The sequence below is a fragment of the Mus caroli genome, unplaced genomic scaffold (genome assembly GCF_978045245.1).
Source record: "Mus caroli unplaced genomic scaffold, Mus_caroli_1 scaffold_13, whole genome shotgun sequence".
Classification (NCBI taxonomy): Eukaryota; Metazoa; Chordata; class Mammalia; order Rodentia; family Muridae; genus Mus; species Mus caroli.
In genome coordinates, this window is record NW_028227268.1 from 105,691,118 (window position 1) to 105,714,633 (window position 23,516).

Consider the following 23,516-nt stretch of genomic DNA (forward strand, 5'->3'; position numbering starts at 1 on the left):
AATAGGTCTATTGTTTTGCTTAAAGAAAATATAAAAAGGACTCAGATGATTATCCTTCTGTTCCCTTTCTGAAGAGCTCATTTAAAATATTCAATGCCTGTTTTGACTGAAATTAATAACCAGGCCCAAGCATCCATTGTTGGCTGCATCGCTCATGAAGTTTGCTAAAGCACAGAACTGGGAACCTCTCCATTGTAATAGCTGGATCTTCTTGGAAGGTTTCTGGGAATGAGAGTCATGCCTGTACCAGCCTTCAGAAACATCCCTCTAGCTTCCCTTTTGTTCAGTCCAGGAAAGGAAAGGCTATGGGCAGGTCCTCCCACTACCCACACTTAGAAGGTGATTATCTTCTTAGGCTAATCCTTTGGCTTTCTTTAGGGGGCCTCCAGACAGTGTTAGTAATCCCTTTTATTATTCATCCTCAAAATTGTTAAACTTCACCCTTACATCATGGCAAATGACTCCAGTATAAGAGAGGAGCTTAGATTTCCTGGGTTTGTAGAACAGATTAGAGTTAAGACACACTGATTTGGAGGAGGTAGGAGAGTAGTCCTGTGTGATAATTACTATTCTTTCCCCCTTACAATCCCAACAACAAAGGGGCCTTCAGTGAAATGCATTATTCATTCATAAAGAAAGCAGATTACATTGAGGCATCACATGATCCTAAGACATTGGGATTCCAAACCTACAGGAATCTCAGGTGTGTATTGGTATTGGAAGAGTAGTCGATAAATGATGTTGGGAGAATAAAGGACCTCATGCCCACATATCACTCGGAAAACCAGGAATGTCAATCACTCTGAGTTGTCTCCTCAAAGGAGGAAATAACATGTTTTCTCCCAGTCTTTGGAGTGGCTGTTGTTAATGACCTCGTGACCTTTACCAGACCCCACCCAAAACTTCCAGAATGTTTATCCCAGAGTCACTCTCTCTAGATCTTTATTTTTATTTTTGTTTCTCAGTCAATAGAACCCATCCTTAGGGTAGATGTCATGTGTACTTCATAGCTTAAATGACTTCTATACTATCTCTATGTTTGAGACCACACCAGATCTTTCCCTAGACCTTTAAATAAATAGGTTCTTCAGCTTATCTCTAGAACCAATATTCATGGTCATGTGTACTTTGAATTGAATTTCAATGTAAGTATGCCTACTTGTGTACTGGGATTGTATTACACCAGGAAGCCTTTTCCCCCCCAAATTGTACTGTGTTTAAATATGCTTACAATAAATTGGCTTGGTGCTAGATTTTCCAGAAGATTGAACCAGCATTGACTAAGTCAGGCTGAACCAAATTTTCTTTTTTGCCTCTTGCTACAGCTGTGACTTTTGCAGTGACTCCCAAACCCAACCCCCAATAAAGAAAGGAGGAAAGAACTTTAATAAAAGTGAGGTATAATTAAGGTTATTTAGCAGTGCTTGTGATGTGAGAACAGCAGCAGCAACATTCAAAAGCCCCATGAGTAAGGAGTGAGCAGCCTGCACAAGGCACAAGCATAGGGCAGGTAGGGATGATGAGGCAAAACCAGCAGGCTTTTGGAAGATGTGCCATCTAATAGATGCCCTAAAGACCTGGGGAGGAGAGTTACAATTGAAAACAAGAGAGCACATGTTCAATAGAGATTCTTATATGTGGAAGCAAGAATATATGTAGAAAAATAATAAGGCTCCTCAAAGAAGTTTTTAATCTTATGACTCATGATTTAAATTCCAGATCATTATATATGGCTTATTATTAATTCAGAATTAAGCAGGCAGACCAGAACATGCCCATAGGAAAGGCTTTAGAAATTCCTATAGATACACATACTCACTGAATAAAAAAGGAAGCTGTTTGTGATATTAAGCCTCAATTAAAGTCCTTTGGCAAGGTGTTCACATGGGTGAAGACAGAATGAATTATACCTGGGGCCCCAGTCCTGACCATAGGGCAAGCACAGATCCAAGAGCTGCAGATGAGTCCATAGAAATGCTTTCCAACTTCTCTTAGTTTCAAAGCAAGATCTGAGATTCATTTTGAATAGTACTGAGGCCATAAAACTGACCTATGAGAAGCTATGAGAAAAAGAATATCCTCTTTTTCAGCAAAAACGTCTGAGTCCAGATAAGAAGTTGATTCTATTGGATATTTAGTTATGAAGTGAAATTTAACATATGTGATAAATAGAAAAAAATAAAACGTTTAAAGAAAGTGGATGCTCACAGTCAGCTATTGGATGGATCACAGGGCCCCCAATGGAGGAGCTAGAGAAATTAAAGAGCTAAAGGGATCTGCAACCCTATAGGTTGAACAATAATATGAACTAACCAGTACCCACCTGGAGCTCATGTCTCTAGCTGCATATGAATCAGAAGATGGCCTAGTCGGCCATCAGTGGAAAGAGAGGCTCATTGGTCTTGCAAACTTTATATGCCTCAGTACAGGGGAACGCCAGGGTCAAGAAGTGGGAGTGGGTGGGTGGGGAAGAGGGTGGGGGAGCATGTGGGGGACTTTTGGGATAGCACTGGAAATGTAAATGAAATAAATACCTAATAAAAAAAATAGAAAAAAAATAAAAAAAACTTTTAAAGAACAGAATCTGTTTAAAAGTCTATTGTGAAACCTTAATCTAATAACATGCATGTATTATAAAATTGACCAATTATATAAAAGTTTTAATTGAAAATTGAAGAACAGCTATGACATCAAGCAGATATATTGAAGATATTTGTACTACCTCTGAAGTGGCATAGTCCACCCAGTAAAAACTTCACATGGAAAGAATATCTATATCAAGATCTCTTCTTGGGTTACACATACAAAAGAATATCCAATTATTACTCATTGAGGAGGGAGAACACAGTGCTAAAGCTTCTATTGCTAATCTCATATATGTATCACCATTTTATATATGTTTTATGTGCAACATAAAATTCATGAAATAGAAATAGAATAATTCTGCATCCAAGGGAAAAACCTGTACAGAACCACAAAGAACCCAGAAAAGGTAAACGTGTTTGCCCAGCTAGAAACCTATTTAACTTTGAAATCCCTCTTTAAGAAAAGCTACATGAAATTGTGAATATAAAAATGTAGTAGACTACTATTCAGGCCAAGAAGAGATTTAGATTTTTTTTTTTTAAGGTTTCAGAGATAGTTTACAGAAATATAGCGCAAGGGGGATTCCTGTCTATAACCTGGCTTATCTTCACTTTATAGAACAAGTGGACACCTACCTTATTATGCTTAAATTTAGTTTTATTACATAATCAAAATCTTGAAATGGTCTTCAAGTGACTGCACACATGCTTGTGTGTGTGTGTGTGTGTGTTTGTGTGTGTGTGTTATGTATTCAGATCTAAGTAGAAATCTTACAGACTAGTGCAGTAAACTAGCAGAGTGGGTAGAGCCAAGCAGAAGTCATTTGAATGCTAGGGCAGCTGATCTTCCCATTCGCTAGGACTGTCTCCTGTTAGGATGGAAGCACATGACCCAGGACACTCACCCACAGCTGCTTCTCCCTTCATGTTTGGCCCTGGTTCCAGCAATGAAAGCTCTAGCTTCTCAATTTTCCCAGGGACAATTGACTTTATTTTGCCTGGTTTTCAGTGATTGGGGCCTGATAGGGTGGATGGAGAGATATCACATCTCTATCCTTAAATATCACTGTGATTTTTTTCCACTGTCTCTCAAGTCATTTCTGTTTCAGAAGACCCTGCACACTATCTTGGCCTGCATCCTGGGGAGAGCACAGAGAGGACCATGCAGATGCTACTTAAGCCTCTAATGGTCCCACAATGCTAAGATTAAGTACTTTTGTTTGTTGTTTGCTTGCTTGCTTGTTTGTTTGTTTGTTAGAGACAGAATTTCTTAGTCCTAGAATTTACTTTGTAAACCAGGCTGACCTCAAACTCAGAGATCCACCTGCCTTTGACACTCAAGTGCTGGAATCAAAGGTGTGCATCACCACCACCTAGGGAGATTAAGTACTTTTTAAGTTTATAGGGTGATGAGAGATGATAGACTTTTTTTCTCAAAGAGAAGAAGGCAGGGAGGAAGCAATTACTTCAGAGATTTGAATAAAAAAGAAAACTTATCACTGCCCAGTTGGTCCACCCTAACATCTACCCCATCTATGAGCATGTGAAAGTGCCAGTCCTGAGAAAAGCACCGGGGCAGCTGGGGCGCAGGGTCGGCTGACACTCGCCAGCTACCCACAACACCTGCCACAGGATCTTAAGACTTCTGGTGAGTGGAGCACAGCTTCTGCTCCAATCCAATTGCGCGGGACCTGAGACTGCATTAGTTAGGGAAGCAGAAACCGGCCTGAGTAGGGCCACAGGCCTCATCCGGCCGGATCAGCACCGGGGTAGCGGGAGCGCAGGGTTGCCTGACACCCGCCAGCTACCCACGACCCCCACCGCAGGATTTTGGGACTGCTGGTGAGTGGAACACAGCTTCTGCTCCAATCCAATTGCGCGGGACCTGAGACTGCATTAGTTAGGGAAGCAGAAACCGGCCTGAGTAGGGCCACAGGCCTCTTCCGGCTGGACCAGCACCGGGGTACCGTCAGCTACCCACGACCCCCGCCGCAGGATTTAGAGACTGCTGGTGAGTGGAACACAGCTTCTGCTCCAATCTTTAAACAGTGACAACGATAACAACTAACCCCAGAGATTACCAGATGGCGAAAGGTAAACGTAATAATCTTACTAACAGAAACCAAGACCACTCACCATCATCAGAACCCAGCACCCCACTTCGCCCAGTCCAGGGCACCCCAACACACCGGAAAAGCTAGACACGGATTTAAAAGCATATCTCCTGATGATGATAGAGGACTTCAAGAAGGACTTTAATAACACACTTAAAGAAATACAAAGGAACACTGGTAAACAGGCAGAAGACAATAAAGAAGAAGCACAAAAATCCCTTAAAGAATTGCAGGAGAACACTGCTAAAGAGTTACAAATCCTTAAAGAAAAACAGGATAACATAATCAAACAGGTAGAAGTCCTTACAGAAAAACAGGAAAACACATCCAAACAGATGATGGAAATGAACAAAACCATACTAGACCTAAAAAGGGAAGTAGACACAATAAAGAAAACCCAAAATGAGGCAACACTGGAGATAGAAACCCTAGGAAAGAAATCTGGAACCATAGATACGAGCATCAGCAACAGAATACAAGAGATGGAAGAGAGAATCTCAGGTGCAGAAGATTCCATAGAGAACATCGGCACAACAATCAAGGAAAATGGAAAATGCAAAAAGATCCTAACTCAAAACATCCAAGAAATACAGGACACAATGAGAAGACCAAACCTACGGATAATAGGAGTGGATGAGAATGAAGATTTTCAACTCAAAGGACCAGCAAACATCTTCAACAAAATTATAGAAGAAAACTTCCCAAATCTAAAGAAAGAGATGCCCATGAACATACAAGAAGCCTACAGAACTCCAAATAGACTGGACCAGAAAAGAAATACCTCCCGACACATAATAATCAGAGCAACAAATGCTCTAAATAAAGATAGAATACTAAAAGCAGTAAGAGAAAAAGGCCAAGTAACATATAAAGGCAAGCCTATCAGAATTACACCAGATTTTTCACCAGAGACTATGAAAGCCAGAAGATCCTGGACGGATGTTATACAGACACTAAAAGAACACAAATTCCAGCCCAGGCTACTATACCCAGCCAAACTCTCAATTAACATAGATGGAGAAACCAAAGTATTCCACGACAAAACCAAATTCACACATTATCTCTCCACGAATCCAGCCCTTCAAAGGATAATAACAGAAAAAAACCAATACAAGGACAGGAACCACGCCCTAGAAACAACAAGAAGGTAATCCCTCAACAAACCTAAAAGAAGACAGCCACAAGAACAAAATGCCAACTTTAACAACAAAAATAACAGGAAACAACAATTACTTTTCCTTAATATCTCTTAATATCAATGGACTCAACTCCCCGATAAAAAGACATAGACTAACAAACTGGCTACACAAACAAGACCCAACATTTTGCTGCTTACAGGAAACTCATCTCAGAGAAAAGGATAGACACTACCTCAGAATGAAAGGCTGGAAAACAATTTTCCAAGCAAATGGCATGAAGAAACAAGCTGGAGTAGCCATTCTAATATCTGATAAGATTGACTTCCAACCCAAAGTCTTTAAAAAAGACAGGGAGGGACACTTCATACTCATCAAAGGTAAAATCCTCCAAGAGGAACTATCAATCCTGAATATCTATGCTCCAAATACAAAGGCAGCCACATTCATTAAAGAAACTTTAGTAAATCTCAAAGCACACATTGCACCTCATACAATAATAGTGGGAGACTTCAACACACCACTTTCACCAATGGACAGATCATGGAAACAGAAACTAAACAGGGACACAGTGAAACTAACAGAAATTATGAATCAAATGGATCTGGCAGATATCTACAGAACATTCTATCCTAAAACAAAAGGATATACCTTCTTCTCAGCACCTCATGGTACCTTCTCCAAAATTGACCACATAATTGGTCACAAAGCAGGCCTCAACAGATATAAAAATATTGAAATTGTCCCATGCATCCTATCAGATCACCATGGACTAAGGCTGATCTTCAATAACAAAATAAATAATAGAAAGCCAACATTCACGTGGAAACTGAACAACACTCTTCTCAATGATACCTTGGTCAAGGAAGGAATAAAGAAAGAAATTAAGGACTTTTTAGAGTTCAATGAAAATGAAGCCACAACATACCCAAACTTATGGGATGCAATGAAAGCATTTCTAAGAGGAAAACTCATAGCTCTGAGTGCCTCCAAAAGGAAACTAGAGAGAGCACACATTAGCAGCTTGACAACACACCTAAAAGCACTAGAACAAAAGGAAGCAAATTCACCCAAGAGGAGTAGACGGCAGGAAATAATCAAACTCAGGGGTGAAATCAACCAAGTGGAAACAAGAAAAACTATTCAAAGAATCAACCAATCAAGGAGCTGGTTCTTTGTGAAAATCAACAAGATAGATAAACCCTTAGCCAGACTCACTAGAGGGCACAGGGAAAGCATCCTAATCAACAAAATCAGAAATGAAAAAGGAGACATAACAACAGATCCTGAAGACATTCAAAACACCATCAGATCCTTCTACCAAAGGCTATACTCAACAAAACTGGAGAACCTGGATGAAATGGAGAAGTTCCTAGACAGATACCAGGTACCAAAGTTGAATCAAGATCAGGTTAATGATCTAAACAGCCCTATATCCCCCAAATAAATAGAAGCAGTCATTAATAGTCTCCCAACTAAAAAAAGCCCAGGACCAGATGGGTTTAGTGCAGAGTTCTATCAGACCTTCAAAGAAGATCTAATCCCAGTTCTTCACAAACTATTCCACAAAATAGAAACAGAAGGTACTCTACCCAACTCATTCTATGAAGCCACAATTACTCTGATACCTAAACCACAAAAAGACCCAACAAAGATAGAAAACTTCAGACCAATATCCCTTATGAATATTGATGCAAAAATCCTCAATAAAGTTCTTGCTAACCGAATCCAAGAACACATCAAAACAATCATCCATCCTGACCAAGTAGGTTTCATCCCAGGGATGCAGGGATGGTTCAATATACGGAAATCCATCAACGTAATCCAGTATATAAACAAACTCAAAGACAAAAACCACATGGTCATCTCCTTAGATGCGGAAAAAGCATTTGACAAGATCCAACACCCATTCATGATAAAAGTCTTGGAAAGATCAGGAATTCAAGGCCCATACCTAAACATGATAAAAGCAATCTACAGCAAACCAGTAGCCAACATCAAAGTAAATGGTGAGAAGCTTGAAGCAATCCCTCTAAAATCAGGGACTAGACAAGGCTGTCCACTTTCTCCATACCTATTCAACATTGTACTTGAAGTCCTAGCCAGAGCAATTCGACAACAAAAGGAGATCAAAGGGATACAAATTGGAAAAGATGAAGTCAAAATATCACTTTTTGCAGATGATATGATAGTATATATAAGTGACCCTAAAAATTCCACCAGAGAACTCCTAAGCCTGATAAACAGCTTCGGTGAAGTAGCTGGATATAAAATTAACTCAAACAAATCAATGGCCTTTCTCTACACAAAGAATAAACAGGCTGAGAAAGAAATTAGGGAAACAACACCCTTCTCAATAGTCACAAATAATATAAAATATCTTGGCGTGACTCTAACTAAGGAAGTGAAAGATCTGTATAATAAAAACTTCAAGTCTCTGAAGAAAGAAATTATAGAAGATCTCAGAAGATGGAAAGATCTCCCATGCTCATGGATTGGCAGGATCAACATTGTAAAAATGGCTATCTTGCCAAAAGCAATCTACAGATTCAATGCAATCCCCATCAAAATTCCAAATCAATTCTTCAACGAATTAGAAAGTGCAATCTGCAAATTCATCTGGAATAACAAAAAACCTAGGATAGCAAAAACTCTTCTCAAGGATAAAAGAACCTCTGGTGGAATCACCATGCCGGACCTAAACCTCTACTACAGAGCAATTGTGATAAAAACTGCATGGTACTGGTATAGTGACAGACAAATAGACCAATGGAATAGAATTGAAGACCCAGAAATGAACCCACACACCTATGGTCACTTGATCTTCGACAAGGGAGCTAAAAACATCGAGTGGAAGAAAGACAGCATTTTCAACAAATGGTGCTGGCACAACTGGTTGTTAACATGTAGAAGAATGCGAATCGATCCATTCCTATCTCCTTGTACTAAGGTCAAGTCTAAGTGGATCAAGGAACTTCACATAAAACCAGAGACACTGAAACTTATAGAGGAGAAAGTGGGGAAAATTCTTGAAGATATGGGCACAGGGGAAAAATTCCTGAATAGAACAGTAATGGCTTGTGCTGTAAGATCGAGAATTGACAAGTGGGACCTCATGAAACTACAAAGCTTCTGCAAGGCTAAAGACACCATCAATAAGACAAAAAAACCACCAACAGATTGGGAAAGGATCTTCACCTATCCTAAATCAGATAAGGGACTAATATCCAATATATATAAAGAACTCAAGAAGGTGGACTCCAGAAAGTCAAATAACCCCATTAAAAAATGGGGCTCAGAACTGAACAAAGAATTCTCACCTGAGGAATACCGAATGGCAGAGAAGCATCTGAAAAAATGTTCAACATCCTTAATCATCAGGGAAATGCAAATCAAAACAACCCTGAGATTCCACCTCACACCAGTCAGAATGGCTAAGATCAAAAATTCAGGTGACAGCAGATGCTGGCGAGGATGTGGAGAAAGAGGAACACTCCTCCATTGTTGGTGGGATTGCAAGCTTGTACAACCACTCTGGAAATCAGTCTGGCGGTTCCTCAGAAAATTGGACATAGTACTACCGGAGGATCCAGCAATACCTCTCCTGGGCATATATCCAGAAGATGTCCCAACCGGTAAAAAGGACACATGCTCCACTATGTTCATAGCAGCCCTATTTATAATAGCCAGAAGCTGGAAAGAACCCAGATGTCCCTCAACAGAGGAATGGATACAGAAATTATGGTACATTTACACAATGGAGTACTACTCAGCTATTAAAAAGAATGAATTTATGAAATTCCTAGCCAAATGGATGGACCTGGAGGGCATCATCTTGAGTGAAGTAACACAATCACAAAAGAACTCACACAATATGTATTCATTGATAAGTGGATATTAGCCCAAAACTTAGGATACCCAAGATATAAGATACAATTTGATAAACGCATGAAACTCAAGAAGAATGAAGACCAAAGTGTGGACACTGTGCACCTTCTTAGAATTGGGAACAAAACACCCAGGGAAGGAGTTACAGAGACAAAGTTCATAGCTGTGATGAAAGGATGGACCATTTAGAGACTGCTGTATCCAGGGATCCGTCCCATAATCAGCTTCTAAACGCTGACACCATTGCATACACTAGCAAGATTTTGCTGAAAGGACCCAAATATAGCTGTCTCTTGTGAGACGATGCCGGGGCCTAGCAAACACAGGAGTGGATGTTCACAGTCAGCTATTGGATGTATCACAGGGCTCCCAATGGAGAAGCTAGAGAAAGTACCCAAGGAGCTAAAGGGATCTGCAACCCTATTGTTGGAACAACATGATGTACTAACCAGAACCCCGGAGCTCTTGTCTCTAGCTGCATATGTATCGAAAGATGGCCTAGTCGGCCATCAATGGAAAGAGAGGCCCATTGGACTTGCAAACTTTATATGCCCCAATATAGGGGAATGCCAGGGCCAAAAGAATGGGAATGGGTGGGTAGGGAAGTGGGGGGCGCTATGGGGGACTTTTGGGATAGCATTGGAAATGTAATTGAGGAAAATATGTAATAAAAATATTAAAAATAAAAAAAAATAAAAAAAAAAAAAAGAAAGTGCCAGTCCTGTAGCTCTCAAGCTGGGTGATCTCTCTGACACAGGGCAACAACTGGGTTTCAGAGGAGTGCTGGTGGGGATCCAGTATTGATGGTGTAGCAGAGGCCTTGAATCAGGCAGTGGATATTTTCTGTGATACACTAGTGCTTCCATGAAAGATTTTATTTTTATTTTTATTTTGAAAGGGAGGTTGCAAGGTATGCGTGTGTAGGCTAGAGGGAGGTGAAATATGAAGAGACAGCAAAATGAGTGGGATTGGTGTGCATGATGTGAAATTCATAAAGAATCAATAATATGTAAAAAATACAAAAGAAAAAGAATCCCCTACTCCCACAAAAGGAAAAAAAATCATCAGGAGACCATATGATATAGTAGGCACATCAGAACCTTATGATCACAGTTCTGCTCCATATTACAGGGGATGTGTGACCACCTCAAAATCAAACTTCTTGAGATTTTTGTCTCATCATTCATAATGGAAAGCAGAAGGACGTCATTTTTGTACAGTTATTGCAAAAGCTAAATAAGTTAGGTAACATAAATAAAGACCCCAGCAAGGGCTTTCTTTCTTTAAAAGTAAACACACACACACACACACACACACACACACACACACTTGGACCTTCTAGAAAGTAAACTCAGTCAAAACAGTAGGATCCATATGAGTCTTTTTTTTTTTTTTTTTTTTTTTTTATAGAAACAAACTAATACTGAAGCACACTTGACTGAAATGTGCCTCCTGCTCCAGTAAAAGCTCCATACCTATCAACATACAGGCATCATTAAGGAGACTCATTGGTTAGAAAAAATAAAAATAAAAGCACATGAGTTGAGAGAGAAAGGTTGTGATTGAAGAGGAAGGAGTGGGGACTGGACTTGACCAAAACCACATGATCTATGTATAGCATCTTATCAAACAAGAAAAAAGAAAGAGTCTAAAAACTGACCTGTGGATAGAGCAAACACTCCTGTGCATTCACTTGAGTTTACTAAAGGGAGTCCTGAAAAGATTATAGGAATAGGAAAAGTCCACAATGTTCCCCCAAAGGCACATGTTTGTGCCTGAGGCTTCTGGAAACTTGAACAAGTACTGAGGTCTTGTAGGCTGGGGCACTTTGCAAAGCACACTCTGAAGACTCAGAGTAGGCTAAAAGTGTGCTATGAGAAATGATTTGGGGTAGCAGAAAGGGAGATGCACACATGAAGATCTTCCCATTGGAAGAACCATGTGTGGTTCACAGTTTACCTTTATCTGTGGTGAGTTCACCAGGTGTCTATGGGTAAGTGGAGCTTTGTTGCTTACCTCAAGACTTTTTTCTTTTGTAAATTTAGAAATCCAAGGATACTGGACTATTTGTGCTAAGCTGGAGACTATGAAACACATCCTCCCAAAGACTGGCAGAAGACATAAAAATTCGGAGCTTAGCTCATGCTGGCTGCATTCAAGTGCAGCGTTAGCATTTGGATGGTTAAAGCATTTAATGAAGGTAATAGAAGTCTGAAGGTGTTTCTTTGAGCCCAGTATTGTATTAACTGAAGATTCTCTTGAACTTAAAGAAACCTGAACTGGCAAAGAACTGGTATGTGAAAATTATCAGATGTGGAGTACCCATGGCTAGATAACATGTCATTCACCCTTCTACTTCAGAGGCATTATACAAGAAAGCTAACGGTGGGCCACAAAATTGAAGAAGATATCTAGCTCGTTTCTTAACTTCTCTGGAATGGATTCAAAATGGGAGAGGGATGTAGGTGAATGGAGGAAGCAATAGAAATAATAGAGACAGGATGGTGGAAGGGTGAGGAGAGAGAGGCATGTCTAGCAAGAAGGCAGAAGTGAGAGAATGTGACTTTAGGTTTATAGTCTGGGATTTTTCAGGGGAGCAAGTGTAACTGCTAGATCTAGCTTTCACTGACATCCAAGGGGAATACTGAAGCAGTCTATTGCATAGGAAACAAATGTTGGCTATTTTAAATCCACATGAATAAAAGATGTTGAACTGGGTGGCAAATGACAGCAATACTTGGGAAGTTCAATCTGACACCTGAATGATTTGTAGACTTTAAGCACTTCTTTCAATGTTACCCTAGCAACTATATATGACCCACTAGGTAGACTAGGTTTGCCTCTGCCCCCAGAGTGCTAGAGTTAAAAGCATGTGACACCATATTCCGCTCCTGAAACATCCCAAGAAGACATAAGATTCACAGCAACTGTCGTTGCCTGCACAAGAACTGTACAAAATCAAGCCAGTTAATACCCTCACATGAAAGGGCTGGGGAATCTTGAGGGGGTTTTGACAATTGAAGGCTTCTGGGCAAGTGGAAATTGGGTTTCTTGAAGGTGTGATCTGTATTAGGTAGACCACACTTCGGTAGAGGGCCCTGTAAATGTGAGTATACGAGCAGTGCAAATTGGACCTAATGGGCTATTAAAGAATAAAAAGCAAAACAAAAGTGATGAAGTTGGAAGTGGTCAGAGGGAGAGTAGATCTGTGAGGAGCTAGAAAGAAGTGAGACGAATGTGCAAAATACATTGGGTGCATGTAAGAAATTATAAAATAAATAATTACAATGTTATCTTAATTTCTTGTCATTCTGTGAGAATCATGTATTTGAGTGGACTGTCACAGATTTAAACTAATGAGACTATTGCAGCTTCCAGCTTGTGTTTGTTTGTTAGAATCAAAAGTTCAATAGTAATAGGAGTCTTGCTGCAGACATTCCTCGAAGGACTCAATATGTGCTTACTTACCATTTATAGTTATTACTGATGCAGATGACTTTTCCACACTAAGCTTTTTGTTTGCTTGTTTGTCTTCTACATCTATGGTTTTTTTTTTAGTGGATTATCAAAACAATTCCCATAACCACAAAAACAAACAAACATACAAAGTAATACTTGAAAAATAAAATTTGAATTAATAGCAAGAGAGTTTGTGACTGAGTCCAAGCACAAGATTTTATTAATTGGTCCCTTCCTTTTCTAGAGCAGTGTTCCCACCATTTCTCAGTTCCCATGGATAGAGTTTAGCTTTTTGTTTCTTCATGTAAGGATAATCGACAGTGACTGCTTTCTAAGTCAGACGATACATTCATCAGGTATTTGTTCATGCCGATCTGAACTCTCTGTAGTAAATTCATCCAGCACCTTTTCCACATAGAATCAAACAGCAGCTGTAGCACTTGTCCCCCTTTCTGATGTACTGTGAATAGTTAAGTATGTGGTCACATTAGGTACCACTCATGTTATGTGACCCTTGTACCAATGTAGAAATGATCAATCAATGGTATTTCAAATGAAGGCTTCAGAAGGCTCCTATCACTAGTCCTTCAGAACCAATCAGTTTGGATCTGAAGTCACCTTTTGTCCTTCTCCTAGGATCTTCAGAGTGAAGTATGAAGATTATATAAAAAGCATTAATATAATGACTGTATTATTTTAAGTCATAACTCTAGAACCACTTCTGTCAGTGCTTATAAAAAAACATAATTATTCATGGAAGTAAAGAAATATCAAAACCATGGTTCCAGGAGTTTGACAGCAGTTAGAGAGCAAAGAAATATACAGAGAAGCTTATAAAGGCCCATATACTGACACAGACTTTTATAGCTGCAAGCAATCACGGCTAACTTGAAGTATCTAAGAAACTTCCAGCTAAGATGGAAGTTTGGAAGATCAATGAGACTTACTGAAAGAAAATAATCAGGATAATTCACATTACTCTATTTTTTTTACTACAGTCAGTGAACAAGCAGCTGAAAACCAGTGTAGTATCTAGAAATACATACACAACACACACATGAATTAATTGTAAGGGTGAAGTAGTGGCCTATATATCTAGGCAGCAGCCAACAGTTCTCTAGTTGAAGGCATGACCTGCTCAACAAAAAACAAGAGGGATATCATGGCAGGCACTTGAAACTTAGGCAACTCTCCAGGTTGAGTGAAGTTGCAGATCTTAGAGAAGAACATAGAACAACCACTTTACCAAACTAGTATACCCCCTAACTATATTCTAAGTATTTGTCCTTATACTCACATACTTCTCATCTAGGAAATAACTCTTTGCAAAACATGGAAATCACTACAGAAAACTACAACCAATCAAAACACTGAGTTGTGGAGCCCTCTCTAAGTGTCTGAGGTTCTCTTAGTGTCCTAAGGCTTAAGGAACATAGCAGAAGACAGGGCAGAAAGATTCTAAGAGCCAGGGGATCATGGAGTTTGCTGTAAGACTGTTTTCTAGTAGTGTCAGAATCTATACCCACGGAGTGTAACAAACATGCTCACTTAAATATGAACTGAACAAGAACACCATAAATATGCCTAAATGGATTAGGAAGACCATGTGGCCTCAACCATACACAAAGAACTACAGACAACTAAAAAAATGCTGAGAGTTGGAGAAATAACTTTCCCCAAGAGCACATCAAGTTCTTATCCAATACCAAATAATGTCTTCAAAAACATACATACAAATAACATTATACAGATTGAGCAGTTTTTGAGTGCATGTGTGTGTAAAATAATATCACCTTCATCAAACACAATTTTAAAATATTTATTTTTATTTCATTAAAGATTTTATAAAAGTGTTTTATACTTTTAAAATGTTTATAAAATGTAAATAAAGTGTTATATAGCTTATAAAAGAAAATTGTTCTCCAATGTTTTGTAAAAGTAGAAATGTTTTGCTGCGACTGTGTATGCACCACATGCTTGTTTGGTGCCTACAAAGGTCAGAAAAAGGCATTGGATCACTTAGTAACTTAGATGATTTTGAGATGACAAGGGATAATGGAAACTAAAACGGGGTTCTCTGAAAGAGAAGCAAGTGCTCTTAACCACTGAGACAATACTCCAGCTTTTCAACCTCAATTTTGTTTATTTTGTTTATTTGTTTATTTACCAAGTGGAAAATTTTATGGATAAGTTGCAGGTATTTTTTCCAATACTTCTGAAAATATTTGAAATACAATCCTTGTACTATAGACTCAAAATAGGAAGTCTGAGTAACAGGAATTACTATATGGCAAGTATGTCTATCAGTGTTTCATTAACAGGGGAAATATCTTCTTCCCATTCTCTGCATCATAATATTACTTTCATTTTCTCTTCTGTGGTGTTCTCTAGACACTGGCTGCCCATGGGGTTCATCATATATGTGTATCATTTAGGCCTGAGTGTTCAATAGTCTCTTACTCTGAGTTCTTTGATCAGATATTAGTCCTTTTATTAACCAGCATCATTTGCCAAAGGGAGCTTCTTTGCTCCACCCTGAAATTGCACAAGTTTATAAATCTTTACAAGGAGCTTTGAGAACATGTCAATTTGGGAAATAACGGTAGTATGTTTTTCTTTGGGCCCATGATCTTATGAGCCATAGACTGTTGGACAGATTTATAGTATCAGAATTGTATTTACTCTCATGAAAAAGTTTTGCAATCTATCACAAAGCAATTAGATTCCTTACATTATGGTGGTGTCATTATTGTTCCAGTGGGCATATCTTTTATGGTGGGTGTACTGGATAGTTTTGTGTCAACTTGACACAGCTGGAGTTATCACAGAGAAAGGAGTTTCAGTTGAGGAAATGCCTCCATGAGATACAATTGTCAGGCATTTTCTCAATTAGTGATCAAGGGGGAAAAGGCCCCTTGTGGGTGGGACCATCTCTGGGCTGGTAGTCTTGGTTCTATAAGAGAGCAGGCTGAGCAAGCCAGGGGAAGCAAGCCAGTAAAGAACATCCCTCCATGGCCTCTGCATCAGCTCCTGCTCCCTGACCTGCTTGAGTTCCAGTCCTGACTTCTTTCAGTGATCAACAGCAATGTGGAAATGTAAGCTGAATAAACCCTTTCTTCCCCAACTTGCTTCTTGGTCATGATGTTTGTGCAGGAATAGAAACCGTGACTAAGACAGTGGGTCATTATTATAGAAAACATGGCCTATAGCTGGGTGAAGCCATTGATGTGTTTTCTTCTCTAGCAGAGTGCAGAGCACCTCTGGCACTGTGAATACTACAAAGCAAGGAATGACCTTCCTACTCAGTTCTAAACTAATATGTGGTGTTCTTGTAGACCAAGTGCATGCCTCTTCAACAACAGGGTCTTACCATGTAATTCTCCTGGGTAATGAAGAGCTAGGACAATAGCTAATATTATTTGTCAGGGACTTCTAGGAACTCTATAGCCATGGAACTTTGTAGAGAGGTATCTTTGTACTGAGTTTATTTTGTTGCTTTTTCTTTATAAAGGCCATGACTTCTGGGAGAAGCATTATGTATTATACTAGTGAGAGTTCTTTAGGGTTCAAGAATCAATAGAATGAATATATATTAGAATAGGGCTTATTCAAGTTGCTTACTGCTATGATCTGGATAGTCTGACAATGATTGTCTCACACTGGATAAAAACAAGAACTTAAACTCAGTCCCAGAGGGAGGACTTCCTGGGAAGCACCACCCAAAAGCCCTGGAGGATTCCTAGAGAACTTGTGGTTTTCAATCCATGTTGGAAGCCCAAAGAGGCTAGGTTGCAGTATGAGGGGGAAATGAACTTCAGCTGGCCATCAAGAGTGAACTAACACATGCAAAAGGCAAAGCATCCTTCCTTCTTATGCTTTTCCCACGTCTGCCACCAGAAAGTGCCACCCACATTAGGCTGGCTCTTCTCACTTCAAATAATCTCATCAAGAAAATCCTTCACAGCTGTGCCAGATGTTTGGTTTTAGTTAATTTTAGGTCGAATGAAGTTGAAAGCTAAGACAAATTACCACAGACACCCATTCTATTATATACAGATACCCAGTTTTTTTTTCCTAGTATTGTTTGTTGAAGATGCTATCTTTTCTTCAGTGTAAATTTTGTACAATTTTTTTTTCAAAATTTGTCAACAATCAGGTAGTTGTAGTTATGTGTGCCTATATCTAGGTCTTCTATTCTACTGATATATGTGTCTGTTTTTGCCTAGTACCGTACAGACTTTATTACTATAGCCCTGTAGTATAGATTGAAATCAAGCAAGACAATACCTCCTGCAATATTCTTTTGACCAATAGTTATTTGGCTATGTGGGATTTTTTGTGTTTCTGTATAAATCTTAAGCTTGTCCTTAATATTTCTCTGGACAGCATACTTGTAATTTTGATTAGGATCCCTTTGAATCTATAGACTACTTTTTAATAGGATGGCATTTTCACAATATTAATTCTTCAGATCCAAGAGCATGCTTCCAGCTCTCTTGCAGAGTACTTCTCTATCAAGCTGTTTCTGCACCTACCTGTTCATCAATGACACCAACCAAATGTAATATACTTATGTGGAGCATGCAGCATGCACAGCTCTTTGTCTAGAAGAATGGAAGATTCAAGGATGAACAATCCTGCCTTAGAAGCCTATCTCAGGGAACCATCTACTTTGCAGGTGGAGACACCCTAGGCACAGCCAACAAAGCAGAGAGTATCTGTGAAGGGAATACCTTGGTGACCACATCGAGAGATTTCCAGTATTTCACAAGTTTAAAATGACATTTCCACTGGACAGTGGACCTCAATTTGGCAAGCAGTTGTGGAGAGTGTGTTTGGGAACTAGCATGCCCAATGGAAGAGAAGCAATGGACAGAGACAAGGGAACAAAACAATTGAGAGTATATCTCAGAAATTTCCTTTGTGAAATTTCTCTTGGAAAACAATAGCTAAGATAAAAAGAAGTGATCTATGTCAAATGAAAACCACCAATAAAGCTGTAAGGAAACATTTCAGAATTTTTTCTGGACCTTGTGCCCTGTCAGTTATCAACCATGTACAGTCTTCTCTTTGTCCACCTCTCGGTGGGAAACGTAAAACAGTAAGAGAAGTAGCTTTTGTAGATCAGCTCCCTGAATGAGAATGGATCTCTCCTTATTTAGGCCATTTTCTGAAGATATGGTTTGACATTGTTGCTTCTTCTGTAGAAACACTTGAGCTTAAAACAATTCAAGACCATAAAGCAACATCCACAACTAAACTAGTCAGAAACTAGCAGAGTTCTAGAGACATGAGTTCCTGAATTTTCTCCAGAGCTTTGTATGTGGCTGTTTCAAGACAGCAGGAAGATTTAGTAAACAAACATTTCCTTCTGTGTTGCTTATGGAATGACTTAACTGAGAACAAGAAGAGCTAATTGTTGCCCTCAGGATATAGAATGTGTCCACAGATGCTAAGACCCCAAATTATTTCATAGAAACATAAATATGAAGCCACTTTCTATGTACCACCCCAGACCCCCACAGATAAAGGGCCCAAGACATATGAGAGGCTGTAGCCATAGAACTAGGTAAGTGAGAACTACTTTAAGTCCTTTTTTAGGAAAAGAATCACCCATTCTTTGACATCAGGAGGAATCTACATCTGTTGATTTCTTCCTTTGTGTAATTTCAAATTTTCAAGGCACTCACTTTGCTGTATCCAAAACATCTGACAGAAATAAGCTAAGGGAAAAGGATTTATTTTGCCTTACAGTTTCAGGGGTATCCTAAGTTATATTTTTCTTGCTGAGATAAACACCATGATCCAAACCACCTTAGGGGAGGAAATATTTTATTTTATTTTATTTTATTTTATTTTATTTTATCCCACAATGTTCAGTTCATCATGAAGGGAAAGGAGGGCAAGGGCTCAAGTCAAGAACATATAAGCAGGAACTGAAACAGTGACCATAGGAGAACAGTGCTTACTTGCTTACTTTCTCCTGACTTATTCATTTGCCCTTCTTACATAGGCCTGGTGCCACCCACAGTGAGCTGTGCCCTCCTGCATCAATCAGTAATCAAGAAAATGCTTGTTCACAGTCCAGTCTGATGCAGTCAGTTTATCAACTGGGTTTCCTCTTTCCAAGTAACTGTAGTTTGTGTAAGGTTGACAAAAAGTGCCAGTATAAGTGGTTGCAGCCCACCATCTAGAACCAACAAGATGGAATGACTGAGTAAGTGGTGGTGGTCACACATGGCAGGGACTCTTAATGGTAGTAGAGCAGGAGAGAGAGAGAGAGGAGAGAAAGGAAGACATAGAGACAAAGAGACAGAGACAGAGAGACAGAGATATAAACAGAGAGATGGAGACAGAAAATGAGAAGACCCAAGTACCAGATATAACCTTCAAAGGGAATCCCCTAGTGATCTCCTTCCTATAAGTCAAAATGTTCAAAATGTTCAAATGTTCAAAATGTTTGAAATGTTCAAAAGTAGCCTTGCTAGTTGTGGATCAAGTATTCAAGGCTTGAGCCAATAGGGTACATTTCAGATCAAAGCCACAATGCAGTATATTCACATAACTACAAAAAAAATATAGCAATTAGTCTTCTTGGGATCTCTATATTTCACTACATATCTGGAAAAAAAGTTGTGAAAGTTATTCCAACAATGAGCTATAGTTGGTATAAGATACTTGACGAAAATACCTATATGTGTCTATAATTATTATTATGTTATTGAGATATCCAACCAATGGATTGGTCTGTGAATTTCTACCAGTTTCCTGTTAAGTCGTGTGCTTTAGAATTATTCCAGCACTCTGACCTCTCATTGCTCTACCACGTTTTATGACATATGGATCACAGTGAGAGAATAGTTGAACCCTTGCTGTCCAATTACTGGTTCAACAGATTGACTAAATAAAATAATCAGCATGTACAGATAAGAAGCAGCTATCAATAATGTGGCCTCTGCATCTTTATGGAGGTTTTTGCAAAAATGTCATATCTGGGAATGAATTTCCTAGGATTTTTCTCATCTATGACTTTTGTCATCTGAAAGGATATGCAACACAGTGGCTACAGACATCAGCTGGCAGGGTGACACACATTGGAAATTTTTGGTCACCACATTACAGCAAAAAGTCAACATGGTCATGTATTGCTTTAACAACACACCTCCATACACATGTCTGTGAGGTTAGCGTGAAGTGAACTGTTAATTTTAACTGTCAGTAAGCAGAATGAAAATTGAAGAAGGAAAGAATGTTCTGCCATTAAGTTATTACTTCCCAGGCCAACCAGTTCCTCCCTTGATCATTGTCGTCTTACTCTTTTCTTGCTTTATGCTCCTGCTTCACCATAAAAACACAACTTGTTTCAGCTTCTTGCTCACCACTATCTTCGCAGTATCTGGATTAAGTACTCTCAAGCCTTGGCACAGTGGACAGCTTAGTCACTCAACAAATAAGAACAAGTAAAGCTTATGCAGATTTTTCCAAAATTTCATATCTTTGAGCAGATGACAAATACTTATTAATATTGTTGATAATAACAGAGTGTGTTGGAAGCATGTTCTCACCATGCATTTATTTATATTTCTTGTTTTATTTTTTATTTTTTGTTAGAAAATTTCTTTATTTACATTTCAAATGTTATCCTCTTGCTTAGTTTCCCCTCCAAAAATCTCCTCCCACCTCCCTGTGCTCACCAATTGACCCATTCCCACTTCCTGGCCCTGGCATTCCAATATAGTGGGGCATAGAACCTTCACAGAACAAAGGGCCTCTCCTCCAATTGATGACTGACTAGGCCATCCACTGCTACATATGCAGCTGGAGCCATGAGTCCCACCATGTGTTATTTTTTTGGGTTGGTGGTTTATGTCCAGGGAGCTCTGGGGGTACTGATTAGTTCATATTATTGTTCCTCCTATGAGGCTGCAAACCCTTTCAGCTCCTTGAGTAATTTCTCTAGCTCCTTCATTGGGGACCATGTGCTCCCTCCAATGGATGGCTGTGAGCATTCACTTCAGTATTTGTCAGGCACTGACAGCGCCTCACAGGAGACAGCTAAATCAGGCTCCTGTCAACAAACTCTTGTTGGCACCTACAATAGTGTCTGGTTTTGGTAGTTGTTTACAGAATGGATCCCCAGGTGGGGCAGACTCTGGAAAGTCATTCTTTCAATCTTTGCTCCAAAACATTGTCTTTATAACTCCTTCCGTGGGCATTTTTGTTCTCCTCTCTAAGAACAATCAAAGTATCCACACTTTGGTTAGTTTATATAGTGGATTATGTTATTGAATTTCCACATGTTGAACCATCTCTGCCTCCCTGGGATGAAGCCTACTTGATCATGATGGATGATCATTTTGATGTGTTCTTGACTTTGGTTTGTGAGAATTTTATTGAGTATTTTTGCATTGATATTCATAAGGGAAATTGGTCTGAAGTTCTCTTTCTTTGTTGGGTCTTTGTGTGGTTTAGGTATCAGAGTAATTGTGGCTTCATAGAATGAATTGGGTAGAATAACTTCATTTTCTATTTTGTGGAATCCTTTGAGGAGTATTAGAATTAGGTTTTCTATGAAGGTCTGATAGAACTCTGTACTAAACCAATCTGGTCCTGGGCTTTTTTTGGGTTGGGAGACTATTAATGACTGTTTCTATTACTTTAAGGGATATGGGACTGTTTAGATCATTAATCTGGTCTTTATTTAACGTTGGTACCAGGAATCTGTCTAGAAAATTGTTCATTTCATCCAGGTTTTCCAATTTTGTTGAGTATAGGCTTTTGTAGTAGGATCTGATGATTTTTTTGGATTCCCTCAGATTCTGTTGTTATGTCTCCCTTTTCATTTCTGATTTTGTTAATTAGGATAGGGTCCCTGTGCCCTCTAGTTAGTGTGGATAAAGGTTTATCTATTTTGTTGATTTTCTCAAAGAACCAGCTCCTGGTTTGGTTGATTCTTTGTATAGTTCTTTTTGTTTCCACTTGATCGATTTCAGCTCTGAATTTGATTATTTCCTGCTGTCTACTCCTCTTAAATTTGGTTGCATTTGTTCTAGAGCTTTTAGGTGTGCTGTCAAGCTGCTAGTGTATGCTCTCTCCAGTTTCTTTTTGGAGGCACTCAGAGCCATGAGTTTTCCTCTTAGGACTGAGTGCTTTCATTATGTCCTGTAAGTTTGGGTATATTGTGGCTTCATTTTCATTAAATTCTAAAAAGTTTTAAATTTCTTTCTTTATTTCTTCCTTTTCCAAGATATCATTTAGTAGAGTGTTGTTCATCTTCCACATGTAAGTGGACTCTCTATTATTTATTTTGCTATTGAAGATCAGCCTTAGTCCGCGGTGATCTGATAGGATACATGGGCTTGTTTCAATCTTATTGTATCTGTTGAGGCCTGTTTTGTGACTGATTATATGGTCAATTTTGGAGAAGATACCATGAGGTGCAGAGAAGAAGTTATATCCTTTTGTTTTAGGATAAGATGTTCTATAGATATCTGTTAAAACAGAAGTTTCAAAACTTCTGTTATTTTCACTGTGTCTCTGTTTAGTTTCTGTTTCCCTGATCTGTCCATTGATATGAGTGGGTTGTTGAAATCTCCTCTATTATTGCATGGGGTGAAATGTGTGCTTTGAGCTTTGGTAAAGTTTCTTTAATTAATGTGGATGCCCTTTCATTTGGAGCATAGATGTTCAGAATTGAGAGTTCATCTTGGTAGATTTTACCTTTGATGAATAAGAAGTGTTCCTCCTTGTCTTTTTTGATAACTTGAAGTTGACTGTCGATTTTATTCGATTTGAGAATGGCAACTCCAGCTTGTTTCTTGGGACTATTTGCTTGGAAAATTGTTTTCCAGCCTTTTACTCCGAGGTAGTGTCTGTCTTTGACCCTGAGGTGGGTTTCCTGTATGCAGCAAAATATTGGGTCCTGTTTTCATAGCCAGTCTGTTAGCCTATGTCTTTTTATTGGGGAATTGAGTCCATTGATATTAATAGATATTAAGGAAAAGCAATTGTTGCTTCCTGTTATTTTTGTTTTTAGAGTTGGGAAATCTGTTCATGTGGCTATCTTCTTTTAGTTTTCTTGAAAGATTACTTTCTTGCCTTTTCTAGGGTATAGTTTCCCTCCTTGTGTTGGAGTTTTCCCTTTATTATCTCTTGAAGGCTAGAATCTTAGAAAGATATTGTGTGAATTTGGTTTTGTCATGGAATACTTTGGTTTCTCAATTTATGGTAATTGAGAGGTTTTCTGGGTATAGTAGCCTGTGCTGGCATTTGTGTTCTCTTAGTGTCTGTATGACATCTGTCCAGGATCTTCTGGCTTCCATAGTCTCTTTTGA